The sequence below is a fragment of the Thalia democratica genome, chromosome 7 (genome assembly GCF_965202585.1).
Source record: "Thalia democratica chromosome 7, ktThaDemo2.hap1.1, whole genome shotgun sequence".
NCBI classification, from domain to species: domain Eukaryota; kingdom Metazoa; phylum Chordata; class Thaliacea; order Salpida; family Salpidae; genus Thalia; species Thalia democratica.
Window position 1 is genome coordinate 43597687 of NC_139171.1, and position 5850 is coordinate 43603536.

The window sequence follows — 5850 nt, forward strand, 5'->3', positions numbered from 1 at the left end:
TTGAATTTTTTATCTAATTACAAACATTGAATACTACACTAAAATTAAATTTTGTTTACTACTTTTTTATTTTTAAAGCAGAATAAAAAGATAAGAAAACTAAAATATATTCACAATTTTATATACACATTTATTAAACGATTATATTAAACTTTTTCTTATTACTAAAAGTACTTAAGCATAGTTATTATTGTGTGCATTCATATTTACTTTAAGTGGCAAAATTTATTAAAAGTTTTTAATAATAAAAAATTATACAGTATCCTTCTTTTATTACACTAACTCATGTTTCTGTGTGTTAACGAATTAACACACTTCAACGGAGCTCTGTAAAAAATAAGTATTGTAAGGAAAAAATAGAAGCTAAAGTAGGTTTATAAATGTGTCCATTAAATATGAAAATAACTACTTTACTTTTTTTTTAATTGACACATGTATATACCTATTTTAGCTTCTATTCTTTCCTTACAGTATTTTTTTTACAGAGCTCCGTTGAAGTGTGTTAGTTGTACATGTGTTAATGTAATAAAAGAAAGATACTTTATAAGTTGTAATTATTATATATTCCATTGAACTTGTTTCGCTAGAATTTTTTGTTAACAAACGCTTAAATTTATATTTTGAATAGTTAAAAAGTTTTTATGTATACAATACTACAATTCAGTATTGATAAACAAACAAAGTACTATAGCCATAGCTGCACGCGATTTTCTTGTTTATAAAAAAAAAACATTGTTAACAAAAGCATTTTGTGGCAGAGAAAAACCATTATATTTGTATTTCAAATATTTATTTTTAGCTTTTTAATTTCACTTTATTAATTTTTAAAGCTAAAAACAGTTAAAACTAAAACTTACCAATAGTTAGAGGGCTATTATTAAATCGAAGTATACTATATCTTTTGTACAATAATGTAAAACTTTTTATAAATATATAAATAATTAAAAAATACTGCTGTACCTTTTACGTATTTTTAAGTTTTTTTAATCTATATTTAGTTTGTTTTAAGTTGTATGTAGTTTCAACTTTTTGGATATTGCTTGTGTTTTACTTTTTCTCTAAAACATTTGTTTATGATGCTAAAATATTAATTTTTATATACAACAATTTTTGGCAAAAAAAGTTAACTTGAGTTTTTTATGACTTTTTACGAATTTTTAAAATACTTGCATCGTAACGTTTTTAGCTGTGAAAGTCACCGATTATATTTTAGGTATAGCAAAACTAATATAAATTTTAATATAATTTAGTAAATATTAGAAATAATGAATAGTAGGATGAATAAGTTATTTTTTTGAAAAAATAACATAACTTTTTTTAATATTAATAAGTTCATAAAGTTATATGTCAACAGAAATTAACACTTATTGATTATTAATTTTTCCAGAAATTGTTTAATTTTAAACAAAAATTTCATTTTAAGCTGTTTTAGGCTTGATTGTAAAAACTATGGAAATGGACTAAAAATTAAAAATCAACTGATTTATGTTACTTATTTTACAATACTTATACTGAAATTATTAAATTTACTTTTAAATTCCATTTTAACATTTGTACCATAATAAATATTTCTTTAATTTTTATAAGGTTATATTATAAGAATTGTAATTTTAATATTGTTTTAGTCTATCAAAATAATTAAACATTAGTAGTAACAATATTGTAAATAAGCGTGGTATCTCAAGCCACTAAATTATTTAAAATTTACCATTTTTCTCTATCATAAATCAAAAACAAAAGTCTCGGGTAAAAACTATTTAACAGTGGTATACTTAGAGGAGAAGCACACATATGAATACGGTATACGTATCTGTATTTTTCATAATTATATATATACAAACATGTATAAAAAAATAACTATAGCTAGTTGTCTTTAAAAGATAAAAACATTTTTTATGTAAACTATAAACTGTTTAAGAATTCTATAATTTTATAGTCAAGCAATTTAACTTTTTAATTAATTAAAACGTACTTAATCAAACAACAACAAAAAACTGTAAATAAATCACACTGAACTATTTTGTTTCAAAACTTTATGAGTTTTCAAAAAGAAAATATTTATTTTCTTGATAAAATAACTCTTTTTATTGTTAAGTAACTTTTGTGAAAAAGGGTAAAAAGTTTAAAAAAAAGCTACGCTCACTTCAGTGTAAACAGCAGCTTTCTAAAATTTAAAAAAATTAATAGAAATTTGTAATAAATATAAACAAATAGTTTACGCATTACTATCTAATTATTAACAAAATATTTGTTTTTTACGTTGAAAAATGTTTATTATTCATCAATTTAATTTAAAAACTGAAAGTTAGGTACGTAATTTACATAGTAATCATTAACTTTTTCTTTAGTACAAAAAAGGTTAATCATTAGCATAACTAAAAATTATAACCTATTCATTAATGCAGTACTAATAGAATAGTATGTTTGTTTCTGAAATTGTTTTGTATGTCAACAGTTTTTTTTTGTGATTTGTTTTCTTGATGTTATACTTCGTGCTTAAATTAAAATATATCAAAAAGGCGACAAACTTTTGGCTTAACTTTTTATTAAAAAACAAAAACATATATAAAGACAACAACATCGAAAGTATTTATAAACAATCAAGATATTTGTAGGTTTTTTGTTATATTTTTATATAAGTACTACTTATTTCAAAAAAAAGATTATTGATGACGTTTCAACTGATTTACCTATTAAATATCTAATCTTATGGTTTAAAAAAAAAAATTAAAGTTATAATTAAAGGTTAAGTCCGATAAAATAGACTGATTATAAATCCAAGCAATCAAGGTACTAAAGTTGTATAACAAGAAATTGCTACAATAAAACTTTGTGTTATTGTATACTGGTGTTTTATATTGTTATACAGAGGCAGAAAAATCAATCTTTTGAAAGGATTTCTTCTGAAATTATACATTAACATTGTGGTGGAAGTCGCAAATTTTGATAGATTATAGCCTTTAAAACAAATTTGTAATAACTACAATATTAATAACAATAACAAATTATAAAGTATCCTTCTTTTATTACACTAATACATGTTTCTGTGTGTTAACGGATTAACACACTTCAACGGAGCTCTGTAAAAAATAAACATTGTAAGGAAAGAATAGAAACTAAAGTAGGTATATACATGTGTCCACTATAGACAAAAATAATTGCTATAGATTTTTATAGGTTAATATTTTATAATAGATAAAATACTTAATTATAAATCCGACTGTTATTAAAATATATAATATTTGTAATTATTAAGTCTAAATTAAATAGATTAAAGTAAAACTACAAAATAAAATAACAAATCATAATATAAACTACTTACATGAAAGTGAAAGAAGTACTAATTCTAAGTATTTACTGGTTACTAATCATTAAAAAAGTATATTTAATAATTAAGTTACAATAAATATCAACATAAGGACTAGCTAATTAATTTATACTACAAAGTAAGATAATTTATTCTTTATGATTGGAAAAAGTAGTAGATCGCTTTAATTTAAAAAAAGTATTATGTAATCTATTGTGAATTCAAAGAAAAACAACAAACATTATTTATTGAATTAATAAATTAAACAATAGTAAAGGCAATAGAAGCCAAAGAAACTTAGTATAATGTTTATTTCTGTTTATTGAATGTTTAAAATGGTTAAATCTAAACCATAAAAAATTTAAAGTTAGGTACAATTAGAAAGCGGGTTAAATTTAAATTAAAAAAAATAACAAAGCATAAAAATCAAACTTGATATTAAGCTTTCAAAGCCCTGACTAATAATTAAATTACAGCGCCATACATAAAACCACCATGATTTAAGCTACACATATTTTGTATGATATGTAAAATAATTATTTATATTGTAAGAAATGAGCAGTCGGTTATCTAAATTAAAGATCTTATACAGATGTTTTAAATATTTAATAATTTAACTATGTTATAAATTACGGGTTAGTGTTTAATATGAAAGTTAAAATGTAAAACATAAAATAACAATATGGTTATATGCTAAGTATAAACCTGCAGTAAAAAGCCTCTTAAGAAAGAACACACACACTCACTTAATATATATTATAGTTATATATCCTAAGTAAAAATATAGTTGTATTAATTTGTTTTTATATATTTATTTTACACATGTCACTTTCTATTCTCCGACATCTTCTATACTCATTTTATTTTTCATATTTTTATGTGCTAAGTTCCAAGTTTAATTGGAAACCTGTATTCAAATTACAGATAAACCGTGCTTTTTTACCCACTACGCCCAATAGAACGGCTAGAGGTTTATACTTTGCATATAACCACCTTGTTTTTTTATGTTTTACACTTTAACTTTCACATTAAACACAAACCCGTAATTTAAAACATAGTTTAATTATTAAGTTCTTTCAAGATATTTTAAAGCAGACTCAGTTTCAGTCAAAGACCTCTTCAGTGCTTATTTTAAAAATCTAGAAAGATATATGATAGTCATGGAAAACAGTGCTAAAACAAAAAATGAATAAAAACAAATATTCTTTACTTAAAAGCAAATCTTTACTTATAAAACAAAACTAATTAAATTTTTATCTTACAGTTTAAATTTTTTTGGGTTAGGTATCAAAATTAAAATGTTAATCAAAAAATATATGATAAAACAATAATAAGAACCTTTACACAGGTTTTTTTCTTTCTTCTTAACTTTTTTCAAAATAAACATTGTTAAAGTAAAACTGGGGTTGCTTCAAATTTCCACTACTGTTTTGGAATTACTTGAAAATCATGAGACTAGTTTGCATATTTGCTGAGTCATTAATTTTTTTTTCTTGCTTTTTTTTTTCAACAACAAAATTTTACTTTATGATTTTTTTTTTATGTTTGGGTAAGGTGGGTTAGGGTTAAGAGTATAAATATAAAAAAAAATTAAAAAATCTTTGAAAATATTTTGCTGATTCAGCAGATATGCAAATTAGTTGCATAATTTTTAAGTAATTCCAAAACAGTAGTGGAAATTTGAAGCTACCCGTAAAACTGAGCTTATTTGTTATGCAAAAGCTTTAAGTTAATTTTTTTTTTGAATTATGACGTAGCTATAGAAAATTTAAAGAATAATTTGTTTTTATTGGCTATAACAATTTGAAATTTTGTTTGGGTTTAATAATAATTTTAGATAGTTAATAGTAGTAGTCACATTAAAACTTTTAACAGCGTACATAAAACTAATATTGCGAACAATTTAAGAATCAAGTTTTGAAGAAACATATGCTTGTAATGACTATGAAAATTTGAAATTTTGCTTGAATAGTAAAAAGGCTTTTAATTTTTTGAAAATAGTATCTACATAAAAAAATACTATAAAGAAGCTATAAAATTTTTTGAAGTGGGGACTAGAATAGAACAGTTCGGAACGTTTATTTAAGTCATCCCTTCTGTCGGCATTGGCAATCGCTATTTTTTCTAGGATGCAAGTACTGCAAATACTTACGTGTTTCGGCTTTGCCAATGTGGTGGATTATTTTCCAGTCAATTTTGTAGTCAATGTTGTTATTTTAAAGTTTCCAGATCTACTTCGATATTCTGTGCCGTTCTCTTTGTAGTTTTCAAAGTCGCTAATATGGTTGTACCATCTTTTTTGAAAGTGCCACCCGTTGAGCCCAAACAGTTTTTAGTTTTGTTTTCTGATCTAATTGTCGCTTTATATATTACATTTTCAACTAAGCATTTATTTTTAAGGGGATTTATTGTTTTTTGTTCGGCAGTTGCAAAGTGTTTCGTTTTCTTTGTCGTTTTTTTTTAAGTTTATTCGGCTATGTTTTTGAATTAACATCTTGATATTGCTCATGCAGCTATATGAAATGTTACAATTATTTCTATTT